The 19,325-nt window shown below is 36.6% G+C and overlaps 1 protein-coding gene across 3 annotated transcripts in view; it reads right to left on the reverse strand.

Moving 5' to 3' along the window:
• The window catches only part of phyhiplb (phytanoyl-CoA 2-hydroxylase interacting protein-like b), a 41,266-nt gene that overhangs the window by 15,561 nt on the left and 6,380 nt on the right, over positions 1 to 19,325 (reverse strand). The window contains exon 1 of one of the 3 annotated variants that reach the window (XM_077206142.1): positions 7,297 to 7,460. The exons of 1 other annotated variant lie outside the window; for it this stretch is intronic. The gene's annotated coding sequence lies outside the window, so the exon portion shown is untranslated. Of the gene's footprint in view, positions 1 to 3,062; positions 3,298 to 7,296; positions 7,461 to 19,325 lie in introns of those variants that run through there. One more of the 3 variants, XM_077206143.1, reaches the window with a different exon arrangement.

The following is a 19,325-nucleotide window of genomic DNA, read 5'->3' on the forward strand; positions in this document are numbered from 1 at the left end:
TTGTGAAAAAAAACGTGAAAACATAATGGTTAGATTATAAAAACCTCAGTAAATCATTCTGTTTCATAATGATTATAAAACCATCAACAGGTAACCATCATCAGCTGATCTCATTTCACTTTAGCTTACTTTGCTGCTCCAAATGTGTTTAACAAACACACTGTCACAGCAGCCTAAAAAGACAATATATATAATAACAGTTAAGAGCCCAACTAATGGAAACACTAATCACTGTTATGGTAACTTTAAATGGAAAACATAGTTATAAACCCCTGTTAATTTTCAATAAAACTTTTGTAGACATCTGACAGAAATAAAGTCAGTCTGGTTAGTAATAAGTATTTGATAGAAATAAGTTAATCAAGTCACTCATTTATATTCTTTTGCATCTATTTGACACAAATGAGTTAGGTTAACTAATTTACATTCTGTTGAATGGATGTACTCAGTTTGAGTTGGGGCTACATATATTTATTGGATGGAAATCCTGCCCACAACTTAATTGAGTTCATCCAATGAATTATTTTTTTGAGTGTAGTAAAGGAACTTACTTTTAACCAATTAGCAGGTTTTTACTGTAGCATTTTTACAGTCGTTTACAATTAAAACTACGATAATTTTTTTTCACAGGTGAAGCAGCAAGGCATTGTTGATATAGACACAGGAAAGAAAACACTGCTTGTAAAGTCATAGAGTCTTGAAGAGATTTGGAATAAAGTTTTATGAAATGTGGGATTCTAGCAGTGACTACAGATTAATGTACAGCAAAGGTCAAACATGTTAACACTAAGATTTTTTCAAGAGGAAATTCCCAGTCCGACCTTCATCCAGGTCAATACTGAACTTTACCATACTAATAGCAAACACTGCCACTATTGACTTGCAGGATGTGCCGCAGGCCAAAGCGGCGAAGGGCTTTTATTAGAAATGTGTGTTATTTCAATGGAAGTTGTGAAATCGAAGTATGATTCAGTAGGTGGGGAATAACATTCAACTAGATTCTAGTTGGTTGATAGGTGGTAAATTAAAAAAGAGCCCAATTTAAATTCTGCATTTGGTTCCGGTCTCTCCTTCAATGTAGCAATGTATCTGATTTATTGTCTGCCACAAAAAAATTGAAAGTCTGTCAGAAATCACTGACGCTTAGACCCTAGGGTTAAGTAAGTATGTTTTTGTTGTTTTAATCATTTACTGCTTGACTGGATTTGCAATTGTACCGGTTGATTCATGCTTCCAAATTTACTACAAATTGCAATCACCATCTTTTCATGTGTTGCTTTTTATCACATAATCAACACACTGCACTCAAGCCCACCTCAAATCATTTCTCTTTCAAGTCTGAAATAAATCAGAAGAAAACCGATCGAAACAGCTTGCAGCCCTAAATGAAAATTAGCATTCAGTCTCTAGCCTCTTCAGTCCACAGATAGGAAAAATTACCAACAAACAATGTCACGAAACACGTTAATTACGGCATATTAAAAAATTCTTTTCAATATTCGATAGCAATTTAATTTACAGCCCTGTTCCACAAATACTTACAGTACTTATAGTAATTATAATAACTGGGTAATAAACCTAACCGTAACCCATGTAGTTTCCAAGGTAAGTACGCTATAAGTACACATTAGTGCACAGTGCACACTAAAATAAAGTGCAAACCAATATTATATATAACATCTATGTATATTGGATATTATGCTGACATATTGCAAGAAAAAAGCAAGCACAGATTTACTGTTTACTCCCATGTTAAATGTCGAACTAGCAACTTAATCTGCTAAAATATTAATAAAATAATTAATAATGTATGTTTAATACCATTTTCATATTTCACTTGAAATTGTTCTATGAAAAAATAAATATCGGACATTTCAGAACTGTTACACCCTATAATGACAAATTTACATAGATATTTCTGGCAAAAATATGTGATTATAAAATATATAAATAAATATAACTATCACAAATTACTAGAGATCATTTCTTTTTTGATTTCTATAAATGATCTCCCTACCAATCTATGAACACATAAAAAACACACAGAAGGTAACTAACCTGACACTATATGTTGCCATACATCAAGAAAAATAGTTTTCTTGATGACATTTTTAAAACCATTAGGCACAAAAACAATGCTTTTGTTGTGTAAACTATTAGAGTTGTTTGATAAATTAATACCTAACATCAGATTAACTTAGCATTAAAATGACCTACTTTTAAACATAACAAATGTCTGCATCCCCTCCTTAATACAGTGATTTTAGCATGTCCAACCTCCAAAGTACTTCTAACCTCAACCCGACAATTAAAGCATACAACAATATCATAATTTTGTTATATTATATTACATTTATATTGTAGTACAATTATTTACCCTATACTTATCAAATAAATGATTGTTTTGAAGTCCCACACTTTTGCATTCAATCCTGTAACTGCATGAATTTTTTCGATTACAATAAATGTAAATTTTTTTTAAATTGTGACACCCAGGAAGTGACATCATTTGGACTCTTTCTACAGAATGGTAGAAACTCGCCGTTGACCGTATTCAGCAAGGTCAACATTCAACCCTGTCATCACAGTTACTATTAGATAAAATGATCAAATAATTATGTAAGTTTCATGTAAGTAGTTTTATGGGAAATACAAGTTTGTCAATTGCCAATAACTTCAATGAATAATACATTCGGTAACAGGGTTGCAAAAAAAAAAAAAAGTACAAACCTCTATAATCGATATCCTCGATTATACTCAATAATGTTTGACCTCCCAAATTTAACTTTGACAATTTCCTGAATGCTCAGCGCATTATTTCACTGACCAATTGTTGGAAAAAAAAGTGGCCTATTTTAGGCCCTAAAAATTAGTCTGGTACAGTAAACTAGCCGTATGAATTGAAGAGGTTTATCTATTCAAACACTAACCCTAAACCCTGGCGCCAAGGTGGCCCTGTTCATTCACTCCAGCTCTATAGGGAGACGCGAATGAATGAACTTAAAAGAAGGAGAGAGAAAAAGACAGAGAATGGCTGTGGGAGCAGAACGCAGACACATTACCTGCCCAGTCAGCTAAAACCGGTGTGCAAACACACAGCGTAGAAAGAGAGATGAAGGCACCATAAGGGAGACGGACTCCTGTGTCTCTTCAGATGGAGCGTTATGGATGAGTGAGCTATTCTCAACCACCAGAGAGCTTCTGAATGAATGATTCATAGGCAGACCCTTAGTGTAGCTCCCAGCGCTGAATCACTTCTCTATTTTATCTCTCGCCCGCACTATGCGTTCTCAGTACAAAGACTCGAGATAACAAGAGCTCGCCTACGTTAGGGAGGAGCGCTGTGACACCCGCTACTGCTACAGTATTATCTCAGCTGAGAATTACTCGTGGAGCACTTTGATGCTTTCAACTACAAAACGAAAAGGCAAAAACTTGTTACTTGTTAGTTTCAGTTCACAAGGAATTCACAATTCCGGTTCACAACCAGAGGGTCTGAGAGACAAGAGAATAGGGTTTATTGGTTTGTTCATTTTCCAGTATAGCTGTGAGATGTTAATGTAGAGCAGCTCAGCTCTCTTTACCCACCCACACAGCTACAATAACACAATAAAGTCATTTATATTCATTAACACATTAAGCTCTCACCAATACACGGCGGGACATTAAACCACAAACTTCAAAGGAATTTATACCATATACTTACAGGGATAGTTCAGCCAAACTTGACATTTCTGTCATTAATTACTCATCCTCATGTTGTTCCAAACCCGTAAGACTTTTGTTCATCTTTGGAACACAAATGAAGATATTTTTGATGAAATCTGAGAGCTTTCTGTCCCTCCATTGATAGCTAAGCATCTGACACCCTTGACACTTCAAAAAGTTAATAAAAAGATCGTAAAACGAATCCATATGAATTGAGCGGTTTAGTTAAAATTTTCTGAAAAAACACAATTGCTTTATATGATGAACAGATTGAATTTAGGGTTTTATTCACATATAATTGAATATAATTGAATAATAAATGAATGATTTATTCATCAACTCACACATCAGTTGTAGTAAACAGAAGCTCAAGCATGTTTCTCTTGACTCGCAATAACCAATGAGTTGCATTCTCGTGTTTCGCAGCACGTTTGAGCGTCTGCAAGAACCAATGAGTTTCATTCTCTTGTTTTGCAGCACGTTTGAGCTTCTGCAAGAACCAATGAGTTTCATTCTCTTGTTTTGCAGCACGTTTGAGCTTCTGCAAGAACCAATGAGTTTCATTCTCTTGTTTTGCAGCACGTTTGAGCTTCTGCAAGGACCAATGAGTTTCATTCTCTTGTTTCGCAGCACGTTTGAGCTTCTGCAAGGACCAATGAGTTTCATTCTCTTGTTTCACAGCACATTTGAGCTTCTGCAAGGACCAATGAGGTTTATTATTGTGTTACGCAGCACGTTTGAGCGTCTGCAAGGACCAATGAGTTTCATTCTCTTGTTTTGCAGCACGTTTGAGCTTTCGCAAGGACCAATGAGTTTCATTCTCGTGTTTCGCAGCACGTTTGAGCTCCTGCAAGGACCAATGGCTTTCATTCTCATGTTTCGCAGCACTTTTGAGCTTCTGCAAGGGCCAATGAGGTTTGTTCTTGTGTTATGCAGCATGTATGAGCTTCTGCAAGGACCAATGAGTTTCCTTCTCGTGTTTCGCAGCACGTTTGAGCTCCTGCAAGGACCAATGACTTTCTTTCTCGTGTTTCGCAGCACGTTTGAGCTCCTGCAAGGACCAATTAGTTTCATTCTCGTGTTTCGCAGCACTTTTGAGCTTCTGCAAGGACCAATGAGTTTCATTCTCGTGTTTCGCAGCACGTTTGAGCTCCTGCAAGGACCAATGACTTTCATTCTCGTGTTTCGCAGCCAATAGAGCTCCTGCAAGGACCAATGAGGTTTGTTCTTGTGTTATGCAGCATGTTTGAGCTTCCGCAAGGACCAATGAGTTTCATTCTCGTGTTTCGCAACACATTTGAGCTTCTGCAAGGACCAATGAGGTTTGTTCTCGCAAGTCAAGCAGGTTCGGTTGAGCTTCTGTTTATGTTCAGAAGTTTATTCAATGTTGATATGTGATGTAAAGCCTATATTAAATTTATTCATCATATAAAGTGATTGAGTCTCTTCAGAACATTTTTGACTAAACCGCTCAATTCATATGGATACGTTTTTCGATCTGTTTATGAACTTTTTGAAGCGTCGAAGTGGTAGTTGCATAGATTGTCAATGGAGAGTCAGAAAGCTGTCAAATTTCATGAAAGAGATCTTCATTTGTTTTCCGAAGATGAACGAAAGTCTTATGGGGTTGGAACAACATGAGGGTGAGTAAATGATGACAGAATTTTCATTTTTGGGTGAACTAACCTTTTAAGATAACTTTGAGCAGCACGACAGTTTTTGACATGAATAATTGTCAAAGGGAAAAAGACTTTTAGGACCACTTAGAACTAAAAGATTTTTAGGATATTTCTTTTTGAGGATTTTTTTTACCATCAACTGTTTGATAACCAACATTATTTAAAATATCTTATTTTCTGTTCAACAGAAGAATGAAACTCATACAGGTTTAGAACAACATGAGGGTGCGTAAATGATGACAAAATTGTCATTTTTGGGTGAACTATCCCTTTAAACTTCATAAAAAATATTATTTTCGTTCTAATTTGTTCCTCTTATTTGAGGAGTGTCAGATGTGGCTTTTTCTTTAACTCCTTTAACTTTAATGTCTTTTGAACAGTAGGCTACTGTAAATAATTTACAACTCAAGATAAAAAAAATTGCATTTCTATAATGACAGTATTATTTTTTCTTTACTAAATAAAAAAAACACATTAAATATCACAAAAACTAAGCTTATTTTTATGTAAAATAAATAATTGTATTTGTTTATTGTCGTTAATTATTATTATTACATTCGGTAAAATATTACCGGCTATTGACATGTTTTGTGAGACAAATAAAAAGCTTTGAAAATGCATACTTTAAGGCACAAATAATTCCACCACTGACGTAACCTTGTTATGAGATTTTACCAAGAAGCAATGTCGCATTTAATAATATCATCAAGGACATGTATCCAACAAAATTAATGCAAGGACACAGTGTAGCGTGCTGTAACTCAAATTACACCTAAAAAACCTTAAGAGGATCAAAATGCCAAACTGTTCACAATTTAGATTCTCTGTGGGGGGAAAGTGAGTAATCTCAGGTTTAATGGACAAACAGCACATCTTTCTGAGCATGCCAAAAACTCACAGATGGCATAAAATGCTGTACAGTACCGGTCAAAAGTTTGGACACAATTCTAATTCTTCATTATTACTATTTTGAATAATAGTATATTATTTATTCATGTTAAAAAAATTATATATTGAATAACAGTATTAAATAGAAGTATTATTATTATTACACAATTATTACATTATTATTACACATTTTGCAGAATTGACATTTGTATACAAAACGAAACATTTAAGCATAAATAGTCATGCTTATCTAAATAGTCATAAATATCTCAAGAAACAAATGCAGTCAAATGTGTCTAAACTTTTGACTGGTACTGTATACATTTACAGCATATATAATAACACAATGGCTTGAATTAGTGAATGACAACTCAAGCAGCACTAATAACTTGTCATCTAGAATCATGCACAGGAAACTAGGTTCAGCAAAGCCTCAGTTGCTATACACTAGGAATGCAAAATTTGGTCTTTTCTCCTTGTAAGGACATTTGAATGGGGTGATATGTAAGCACGGGGGATCATCCTTCTGCCAAAAAAGTGCTATTGAAATCTCTGTCCATGATTGGAGTTAGTGTGGTTACTCGGTTGTTATGGTGCTTACTCATGTAACTTAAATTAAGAAGCTTATACCTATACAACAAATCCATACAAATCCCTCCATATTTCCATTATACTTGCACCAATAACATCCTCTATTGCCCCTTTAATGGTCCTAAAATAAACTGCCCTCTCCTTTTGGAGACACATCACTAATCCACAAAGAAATCAATAATTACATTTCTGGGAAAAGAATAGCAGAATTATTCCAAGGATGAAGCATTGAAGCGTTTCATTAACGTAGACTCATTATTTATCAGTCACAAGGTCATTGCATCTGTTTCACTAATGAGCACAGATACTCTCTCTGGCTTTCATCCGCTCCGGGTAATATTTGTTCAGAACAGACTACAAAAACCACTGGTGATGCGAAAGCCTAAGCCTACAGGAGATTAAACACAAGGACAGAAACCACTGCACATACCAGCTGGACAAACGTCGTCCTCTTTTGGACTCCTTCAAGCAGGAGCAGCAGGTTTGAGTAATACAGTAGCCAAGGCTAGTGGACATGGTCTTCGGTCCAGCTCCAGCGCACTGACCCGTCTTCAACCTACCCTGAGCCTAAAGTGCACGCTATTGGCTTAGAGTAGCTTTAGTGTTTGTTTTACAAGCCTATAGCGCACTCCCATAGGAGGAGCCCGGATTATGTCATCAGCTGGACTCAGTGACTGACCGCAGGTCAGCGCTGGATTGAAATTTCAGAGCGTGGAGAGAGAGAGAGAGAGAGAGAGAGAGAGAGAGAGAGAGAGAGAGAGAGAGAGAGAGAGAGAGATGGGGTTTGTCTCAGTTGGGTAATCTCGTCCTCAGCTTCCATTAGAAAAGGGGAAACTATGCCGTTCACACTGTCTGTCACATTTCCAAAAGGTGACATCATTCTTAGACCGGATGTCAGCGTATTATAGATTATTTTCTATTGTGGTAGTAGGAATCCGTCTGTTCTGTGAATGTGACGCTCACATTTTCACTGTAAGTGGTAGACATCACAAAGATTTCAGACCTTCTGACACCTCCAAATATAAGTAGAGAAAGTTCATCAAGTCAAGCTTTGAATATTGGTTTGACAAAGCCTTGCCCGGAAGTTGACTTGAAGTTTTTGTGGCTTGAAGCGATGTAGACCTTTTTTGGCAGCAGTATAGATAGATAGATAGATAGATAGATAGATAGATAGATAGATGGATAGATGGATAGATGGATGCATAGGCCCTCCAGAGACCTTCGTTCAGCCAGTCTCATGGTCCTGGAGGTTCCTAGATCGAAACGGAGATCCAGTGGTGATCAAGCTTTTTCAGTGGCAGCTCCCACTAGGGATGGCGAAAACTAAAATGTTCTTGACCGACCACCGAGCCTCATTAGCCGGTTGGAACCGGTTAACCGATTAGTTTAAAATATGCCACGCTATTTGAAATAACAGCCATTTCAAGCCGCGCCTGCAATTTCGCAACTATGTCGCATCTCTCTCTGCCTCCCGCTCACACACACACAAACACACTGCCCCGGCGCCGCGCTTCCACTCACATCACTTTTTTAAAATCCCCTACAGCGCGAAAGAAGAGTCCCGCAAACGCGGCGCCGAGGAGCTTGTATGTAATCGGAGGACAAATGGCTCCTTAGTTTTGAAATGGTTTGGGTACAAGGTGATCGCGTTGAAAATAAAGCCGTTAGTCTAGCGTTAGAAGCTCATTTGAAACATTGCAGCGGCTTTTTTAAGAAAATGACAGCTCCGAAGAGACTCCGCTTTAGTTTGAGGTAACGTTAGTGCTAACAATAATAAAGAAAGATGATGATCATCATCACCTTATCTGTTACCACTGAAATGTAGATGTAATGTAGGCTATTTCTACAGTATTACTACTGTATTTAAGCACTGTATCACACAAGTTGCAACTTACTGTGTCATTCTTTTAGGTGAAATGGTCCCACACACTACGTTTCTTTGCACGCTTCCCATCCTGTCGTCTGCCCTGGCTCTAACCTCCAGTGTTTTAGCCAGCCTGTAGCCTTTACTTTTCGCAAACCTTGTGAGCGCGCAAACCCAAACGCTGTGACCTCGCGCCAAATGTTTTTATTGTTTTTTTAAGTAGCTACAAGGAGGCTAGTAATGAAAAATTGAGTGTGAGGGATTTGTTCACTTCACACAAAAATATCTTGGAATGAGATGGCTAACTGTAGTAGCGTTTAGTCCACTGTCTATAATAGCATAATTTAGAGATCACCTTTTTTTAACCGACTACCGACAACTTTGATCGGTTAACGTTGAGACGGTCAACCATCGGTCAAACGGTCATCGGTTAGCATCCCTAGCTCCCACTCTCTGGAACTCACTGCTAGTAGCCTGTCCACTTTTACATCATTGCTGAAGACTCATTTGTTTGAAGTAGCTTTTGGCACAGGGGAGCTGCCTTGATGAATGTTATATTCTATGTGTACCTTTATCTTTTGCATTTGTTATTTTATTGTGTTTTTTTACTGTATCAGTCTGTGACTAATATCATTGTGTATTTTACTGTGAAGTACTTTGGTAGGCCTTGGCCTTGGAAATGTGCTATATAAATAAATGTGACATTCATTGACATTGAGATAGATAGATAGATAGATAGATAGATAGATAGATAGATAGATAGATAGATAGATAGATAGATAGATAGATAGATAGATAGATAGATAGATAGATAGATAGATAGAAACTACTCCTCACAAAGGCCACACAATGACGACATCCGCTGGCATCCTCACATGACCAGACAACAATGGACAGAGTGAACGCATGAGACCGCAGACAATGGCCATCTTCATCCTCGACATTCTCTGGTGGGCCACTCCATGAGCGCCACAACACCCTCATTGAGCTGAAAAAGACCCTCAGCAGCCCTCCACCACTCTGGAGCATGAGGAAAGAGAGGGAATGCTTTGTTGCATTCATCCTAATGAATAATAAACGGGAAACATGATGCAGCGATGGAGCCTTTCATGAAACACTTGTGGATGAAATCCAAAGCCAAAGTTAACGGCATCACTGCCATCGTCAAATAAATGCATGTGGATGAACACGTTAATCCTTTATGATGAGCGACATTTGTATCTGGTCATTTGAGTTTGGTGCTGGTCAATGCTAGACGAACCACATCACTCTAATACAACACACACAGAGCTCTTCTCCAAAACCCAGTGGCTGTCCATGTTTATATAACCTCTCCTTCTTCAATTCCCATTTAAGATGCAAGGATGATGGAGTTTAATATCTCCAGGGTGCGGGTATTACTGGACCACTCTTGTGCCTGAGACAGCGCATTAAAGTTTCATCAGTCCTTGGTCCCACGGCTATAAATAGAGCAGCATTTCATTCTTTAATGTGTTGAATCAGAGGGGAGAGATTCTGCAGAGATGAGATCCTCAGAGCTCTTACAGTGCAAATTCAATGACATATTGTTCAGTTTGGTCAAGGAACTGTTGACATGGGCGCTGACACGAAAACAGAGATGGAGAAATAAAAGTGCTAATTATGCAGTGGAAGACACTGCAGAGTAAGTGAAAATCGGCAGTTAAAATGCAAACCTCTGCACAACTAACAAGAACTCCAGAGGAATGTTTCATTTCTCAGAGGATTCTCGTTCGTCTTCATGAGGCTCTTAGTTATATTTCAAGCTAAAACTTTGTCTCACTTATTTCTCCTAAAATGACTAGGGAAAACAATTGTTCAAATTTAACAAATACAAATAAATTTATACTTTTATTCAACAAGGATGCTTTAAATTGTTGCTTTATGAGAGCCAGCAAATAGGCTACATTTGTAATGTTACAAGAAATGTATATTTAAAATACAAAATAAAACAGAAATAACTGAATTAATCCAATCAAGAAATAGAAGCGAAATGAAATGTGAGTAGTACCCAAAATTTTCCTCACTTTTAAACGTAACGAATTTGGCCCTATGAGACTTCCACCTATAACTCACAATCTCTAGTCGTTAATATATGACAGACTAAATGTTATTTTTTATGGGGCTTTATATTTGTATCTGAATATAATTTAATGCAAAAAGCAAGCCTTATCTTGCCTTTTGTACTTTGTCAGATGATTCAATTTGACCTTGCAGGCTATGTTATACTTTTTATAACTATTTGAGGGGCTCAGCTGTTCTCTTGAGACAGAGTAGGACATTCTGACCTCAGGCAAGCAGAAACTGTGCGAACAGCATGAACTACAGCCTACCCGTCAGTTTAATGCATGAAGTCACATTTTCTCAAAGCTGTCAAGAATCAAAGCATTCTTAAGCAACAGCAATTAAGCGAAACCCTTAATGATGCACGGCTTAAAATGCTCCTGCAGATTATTACCAGTGTACTGGTCCTCGGGGAGATGGATCATCCTGCTAGAACGGCTGATTTTTTCAGTGCCTTTTTACCAAAGCTAAAGCATCATCAGGATGATGACAAGCGGTAAATGTGTGGACACATCCGTTTTCACAGAGCTGTTTTGATGTCAGATGGGGTTAGCCACTGAATCATAAATAACTCTCTTGTAGGATATGCTTGCATCTCTGCTGTGAGGCTTTCTGATGGGTCAGCGTTTCAGGATATTTATGGGAGCGTCATGTTTATAGAACAATATTAGGCAAAATAGATCTTGGAGTAATGCTTATTATCATATCAAATGACTTTGTTTTCAGCTCCATTTTCTTCAGAAGTGGTTGAAAAAGTACAGTGAATTTGGGTTGTCACTTTGGCACCACTTTACTTAAAGCTGAAATGTGCCATTTAAAACTTAAAAATGAATGATTATTATTTTTTTTATTTATTTTTTGCATGAATATCTGCTGATGCAATATATCAAAAGAAAGAACAGAGCCTTTACCTAAAAAAAAACACAACAAAAAAAGCTTTTTTTTATCAACTCTTGAATGTGGGTAGGTTTCATAAAAAAAGCAACATGCTGTGTAAGAAACTAAGAAAAACACGTTTTAGTCAAATACTACATCCAGATCGGATTCAGAATGATGATCAAAATATAGAAACATAGATGGAGTAGATCAATTCCTTCAACACCCCTTGCACAGTCCTATAGCTCGTCCTGGATCGAAACATTACGATGTTTTGATTTATATGCTGTTTCACAAGTTTACATCTACATATAATTATTATGGTAAAGGCTATGCGTACTTGGCGTGCTGTCCGGGGGGAGGGCTCCGAACTCGGAATTTCTGCTCGAACCCAGAGTACTCCCCCCGTTGGTAAGAGTAGATGGAACTAGAGATGGAAGTACAAGTGAGGAGATGGGGTGGAGGTGGGATGCTGATAAACCGTCAAGAAACACAGGTGGGTTCTGCTGTTATTTATCTTGTCCTGAGCTGATTACTGATTGATCTCCACTTGTGCTGATTGGGTTAATTATCTACACCTGCTCCTCCCGAACCTTGTTTATAAAACATCATTTAATGTCGATTTTTCATATGCATATGATTACATATGATATCAGTTGTTTCTGCTTCTTATTCGCATATGTTTTGGTCAGGAGATTCTGTGCTCTTTCAGAAGATGTATCATAGCACCCCCTACTGTTTTACAGTGAAAACACGAAAAGCCGGAAATTTCCGTCAATGGCATGGAAGCGTTGTCTCATAAATGACGGAAAATTCCATCAATGGTGGGGAAGAGTAAATTACCATTTTAATAGGTCTTAAATTGTTGGACTGAAAAAACTGTATTCAGGAATAATGTGATTATAAAACGTCAAAAAAGGCCATGTTTTTAATTTAATAGATGTGAGTGCTGCGCGATTCAATGTCAAAACACGGCACTGCTTCACATTCTACAGGCATACGGTTTCAGAGCAGTTCGCAATCAATGTATACTGTTATGCCGAGAAATTGCTTATGATCTTCTTTTGAATTACGACAATCTGTACTTAATGGTGTTTATATGGTAATATGATTTAGATTTGTTGCAAGAATACATATTTTAGTTGTTGTGCCTTCTAGTGGTTTAGAGGAGAATAAAAGCAAATGTGCCTTTTATCCCGGTGCGCCTTTAGCCCCTATTAGTAATTAAACCAGTGTAAATACATATATACTGGATAAAAGATAAGTATTTTAAACTTGCAGTTGAGCCCCAGCACAAATGAATAAATCAAGTAAATTAATCTGAGATACATGATTTATTTTGAGATTGTATATGGATTTGTTCTGTATGGACATTCAATGTTCATTTTATGTGTACAGGCCTTAAAAAGTCTAAAATCTGATTGAAAAAATGTTTTAGAATCTTCCATTGGGTGTAGTTTAAGATGTTTTTAAACATTAAAAATATTATACTCTTGACCTCAAATGTTTCAAATTTAATTTAAGTGGGTTGTATCTTTTACAGTGTACATTGGTCTGAGTGGATTTTAGGTGTGAATAATTCTCTTGAACAAGTAAAACCCATTTGAGAACTTGCAGTGGACTTGACAGAAACAGGCCTGTGTTGTTCGAGACTCTGAGAAATTGGCCGTTAAATCAGCCCTGGCTTGATCTGCCATCCCACTAAGGCCCAGAGCGCGTACAGGAAGAGCTCACGACAGCGGTGGGACGGCAGGAGCATATGGTTCTCACAGCAGGGCCTTCTTATCAACCTGACACTGCTTCAGAACCTCTGAATACGACCTGCCCAAACCAGGTGAAATTAGAACACTTATCTACATAAGTGAAAAAAATCTCCCTTGTGAAAAAAAAGTACACTTTAGCATTCTTTTAAAGAGTACTTAAATATAGCTTTCCTGTAGCTCAAACAATAGAGCGTTGGCGCTTGCAACGCCAAGGTCATGAGTTCCATTCCCAGGGAAAAGCAAGAACTGATAAGAGTGTAAAATGTGTACCTTGAAATGCAATGTAAGTCGCTTTGGACAAAAGCGTCTGCCAAATGAAAAAAACATAAATAGTATAAAGTCACCATGAAATCAAAACGACAGGAAAACCTGTCACTAACATGAGATCGCATCAATAGCAAACGAGAGCGATTTAACAATCCCATAAATTCCCGACGGACAAAATCAAGTTCCATCCCACATTTTTTCTAGTTCAAGAAACCGTTCACTCCGATATAAGACACATAAGGGAAGAAAAGACTATTGCAAATTCCATTTCATGCCGACTTTAAAAGAATATGCTTAGTGTGTGAACTGAATGTTTTAGAAACTTTATTGCATGTTATATTCAATAACATGAAAACATATTGCATTTTAAATTCATATATTTAAATTCAATTAGTTGAGTTTTTGAAAAATTGTTTAAGTGGATTGCCGAATGTACTGACAAGCATTTATGGTACTAAAATATATGGTACTAAAACTAAATATGCTTTAATGTAGTTTCTGTTGAAGCTTGTATGCCATGTACTTAAATATAAAAAAAAGCCACAATCAAGTAAATTTAAAATGTAAATTTAATTAAAATTTTAATTATAGATGTAATAACAAATAACACACAGTTAAATGTATAATCAAGTTCTTTACTCGTGTTTTAGTATGTTAAACAACACATCAAAATACGTCTTTTTAAGCATGACAAAAGATTATTAAAACATAATAACTTAAAGGCAGGGTAAGCGATTTGTTCCAGAATTTTTTTTTTTTGTTATGCTGGTTGAAAGTCTCTTCACTTAGCAATCACTAAGTTAAGTGGTCTAAATGTATAAACGTTTGTGGAAGGCATAAAAGATGCATTGCATTCGTTCCGATACAATGCCCATAACTCCGCACACCTCCTCGCGCAGACGTCACACGTCATCAGCACGTTTAATGCTATGCAGAGTTAGACAGACGTCAGTCACTGAACACCACAAACGAAACGGCCGCCGTCTTTTACAGTTCCTCCTGAACCAAAACAATGTGCTTTACGTGGCCTTTCTTATTTCAGTAATATTTTATCTGCAAATACAGTTAAAAAAATACTTTTAAGATTTGAGGTACACTACAATTGACATAAATGTAGAAAAGTGTTTTTTTGCGAGCAACCGTGTTGCGTTTAATAGACATGCTGTGAAAGTGAGAAATTAATGAATAATGAATAAAATCACAATGTCACACAAGCACTGACATAGGTTTCCTCAACACAAATGTCATTCTCCACTGCTTATTTCGGGCCTTGTTGGGCTTTTGGTTAGTATTGGGTAACATACAACCTCTTTGAATGGTCTCTTTTGCTCTAATTGTGTCTTTGTTCAAGGTTAAACCTGGTCTCTGTTTCTGCCTACTGATATTTCATTCCCATTGGTCTTTACACAGTTCTCTCTAGTTTTTTATAATAACAAAATCATGTCTAGATCTCATTTGGTATTCATTGTAATCCATGCAATTTGCTAAACCGACTTTCTTTATGACAATACTGTAACTATGCTGCCTGTTCAACCAAAAATGAAACTTCTGTCATCATTTACTCACCCTTATTGTTGTTTTGAATTTTTGGAAGGATTTACTATTTGCATTAAAGCTTCAAAAAGGACACAAAGCACCACATGCTGTACTGTATCAGTTATGTTTATGCTGTATCAGCCTGTTATGATTACCTCATCATAACAGGCTGATCTGTTTTTAGAGAGCATCAGAGACATACTGTTCAGTATTTACTAATCTGTTTCTGTTTCTAATCTGAGTCATCAGGTGAATGGAAATGGGCCGCAGACAGCAGGGAAAAAACACTCACTATGCAAAAAATTCCCATATAATTATCATTTGTGTATGGTTAGAAGGTAGTAAAAGCGAGAAGAAAATATTTCCTAAATCTTTAGGTCTAGTTGTTAACGTCCAATAAATCTTTGCCATATTTGGGCACAAATCCATCATGATTCAAATCCATCATCATGAATATGGCCCATATTTAGACATTTAGTATGCATTTATGCATTTGGCAGAGGCTTTTATCCAAAGCAACTTACACTGCATTCAAAGTGCGCCTTCCTTTTTCATCAGTTCAGGCATTTCCTGGGAATCAAACCCATAACCTTGGCGGATACTCTCCTGTTTGAGTTACAGGAATACTTATACAGTATTTGACCAGTATATGTTTTATGTTTTCACACTTGTAGTGTTGTTTATGCATTAACATAATTTACACAGCCTATGTCATGTTAATTATTCTACATATTGTTGGGCATGTACAGTTCATGGTAATGTCAATGCATTTCATGTATTATAGCATTTTGCACAATAAACAAGTTTGGTTCACCGCTTTCAACAAAACATGCAAAAACTACACAAAACAGCCAGGATTAAATGAGGAGACATAGTTTTAATGTTCTACAGCATGTATTCATCTTATTTAATGTTGATTTCAACATTTACTTACACATTATTAAAATCCAAAGTTGTATTTGTAAAGATTAGTTTATGCACTGTGAAGTAACACGAACAAACAATGGACAATCTTATTTTTATTAACTAACATTAACAAAGATTAACAAATACAGTAACAAATGGATTGCTCATGGTTAATTCATGTTAGTTAATACATTAACTAATGTTAACTAATGTTCGTAGAGCGAGAGTGAGCAATCACATGACTGAATCTCTTAATAGAGCAGGAATGCGACATATAACTGTCTTAACACTAGACCGATAAGTTCTGAACAGCACACACACACAGCATGTGATGCCAGTGATATAACACCACGAGAAGAGATGTGATCTGAGAAAAGCAAGCCTGGCATGGTGTTTCTTTTGGTGTGATGTTTGTGCATGAGGTGATGGAAAAACATACAAAGTTTGAGCTAAAGAGCACAGTCTCAAGCTTTTATTAGAAGATGAAAAATCTGTATTGGAATTTTGTGGCTTTTGGTCTACGTCTATTTTGGTTTAATGCAGTGACAACAAATCCCATTATTTAATTTTGGAAACATGTTTTTCTCAATGGAGTTTATATAAATGGATGTATGTAGCTGCCTTTATATTTTAGGAATCATATTTGGAGGTGTTTTTTGAAAACCCCTGTGATAAAGTTTCCTAAAAGTTTTTACACTCAAAATTTAAAGTCTTTTTCTTCCTTGAAAACAGAATAAACATATTGATGACTCATCTTGCACTCAGGGGTGTATACCCCCCCCCCCCCCCCCCCCCCGTTAATGTTTACATCAACAATTTAAAGGAACAATTCACCCCAAAAAAGAGAAAATTCAGTCATTGTTTACTCACCTTGGTGTTGTCCTAATGTCTTATGACCTTTCTTGTGCTGCTTGTGTTCATCAATATAATAGCAGTGAATAGTGACTACCTTTAAACTTTAACATTAAAGATGGAAATCTATGATACCAGAATGATCCCATTCAACTCATGCAGTATTTCCCAAGTGTTCTAAAAGCATATGATAGAGTTTGGTAAATGTATTATTTAGTCAAAATCCTGACCAGCATAAACAGTTTTTTTTGTGTGTTCTGAAAAAGCAAGGTCATACGGCATTAGAACAACACCAAAGTGAGTAAATAATGATAGACTCCTTCTGATGTTACATCAGCCAAACTTGACCTATTGAACTTATTTCTGATAAAAGAGATCTAGAACTCTAAGTTTCTATAAATACTTATAGACTACTTATAATGTTACATCAGTCAGGAAGTAGTCCATATTTAACCTATTGAACATATTTCTGGCCAAAGAGTCCTCCAAGGGTATATCTTACAATACATTCTCATAGATTTCTTCTGCATGATCATCAGCACACAGTAAGTCCATATTTCTGGCCAAAGAGTCCTTGGTTTTGAACTTTTGATTTTGATGTTACCTCATCCGGACAGTAGTCCATATTTGACCTATTGAACATATTTTTGGCCAAAGAGTCCTGGAACTTTAACTTACTTTACATTCTCATAGACTCCTTCTGTTGTTACATCAGCCAGACAGTAGTCCATATTTAAACTACTGTACATATTTCAGGCCAAAGATTAATTTTTGAATTCAGATGTTTTAATCAGACCCATTGCCACAGGTGTATAAAATCAAGCACTAAGCCATGCAATCTGCATTTACAAACATTTGTGGAAAAAAAAAGGTCATTTTGAAGAGCTCAGAGAATTCAAACTTGGTAGTGGGTAATTACAGCGTTATGGATGTGACATTTGAACTCATAATGACAGGTGAAATGTCTCAGAAAAAAAAAACTTCTTACAATATTTAAATTGGAAATGCATATTCTCAGAGCACCCAATCTGGGGAATTGATAGGCAAAATATGTTTTTCTAAAATATATTTAAGCACCCCCAAAAAAGGCAAATATGCATGCGTTATGGATGTGACGGAAAATGACAGAGTTTTTGGTATACTGTTCGATTTCCTTTAAAGTCTGTGAACTTTTAAATTCAATGTATAAATATTGCTATCCACATGATGAAGGGGTCTTAGCTGAACATAAAAATATCAATGTTTAAAATATATATATTTTTATGAAGTGTATTATGAGGAAAAACCAACGTTATGGATGTGACAAAAACCCTGTTATGGATGTGACGCGTCTGAAATACATAGAATCTGTTTGGAAAATCAACAATCAAACCATCATGGCACTTTTGTTGACGCATAATGGCTGTGTTTTCACATTAAGAAGACTGTCTGAAATGATTCTGAAGACCCCCCTACCCCCCCAATTATGAATTAGTTGTTTTTTTAGCTTGGATCTTACTGTACATCTTAATTCAATATGTAAAAGTATTGAAGTATTGGTTTTTAGTATCATCTTACCATTTTATCCATCTGTCGTTGTGGTAGGTGTTTAGCTTTAAGATAACGCTATCTTCGAGCTGTCAAAACCTGAGCTTGAATGACAGGAAGCTTTAGCGAATTAGAGGGCGCCTGTTTCGCGCCTAAACCAATCAGGTTCCTCGCGCAATTGCAGGACGCCTCTCGACTAGGACGTGAATAGGCTACTATAAACACATAGACGGAACATTAAAGCAGAGACTGTTACGGAAGACAGTCAAAATTAAAATACATTAAAAATTTATGTTTGTCATATAGTAGTTCAAAAGGTTCCCTCCACAGTCAGGTGAACCGATGGACATTATTGTCCGTAGATGTGAGTCACTAGCAATCATGTAACGCCTACGTTTTTTGTGTCTAAATGATCGCACGGTTTTCGGCCAGTTTATGGATTTTAATGCACAGTCGCGAGTCAAAATCATCACATTTTATTTCGTATAAAAATGATTTGACAAAATAATTGACACGCAATATTATTAGCCTATTATTATTATTATTTTGTCAGCGTGATCGTACCGAGCCTCTAAAGGGACGTGGTGGTGGAAATAGCACATACAGATTACACAATCAGAGAGTTGCCTATTTCTTTTCGTTTTGATCTCTGCAATCTTTCTATAGATAGGCTATATTTCTGAGAGGCATACGTCGAGTTTCTGTTCAGTTATGAGACGCGCTCAAGTTTACGTGTTGCAAGTGATCGCACCTCCATGCTATATTTGCTTATTTATTAAATCAAGG

Source organism: Siphateles boraxobius, unplaced genomic scaffold (genome assembly GCF_051911475.1).
Source record: "Siphateles boraxobius isolate OS27281-9 unplaced genomic scaffold, OSU_SipBor_1 55, whole genome shotgun sequence".
Classification (NCBI taxonomy): Eukaryota; Metazoa; Chordata; class Actinopteri; order Cypriniformes; family Leuciscidae; genus Siphateles; species Siphateles boraxobius.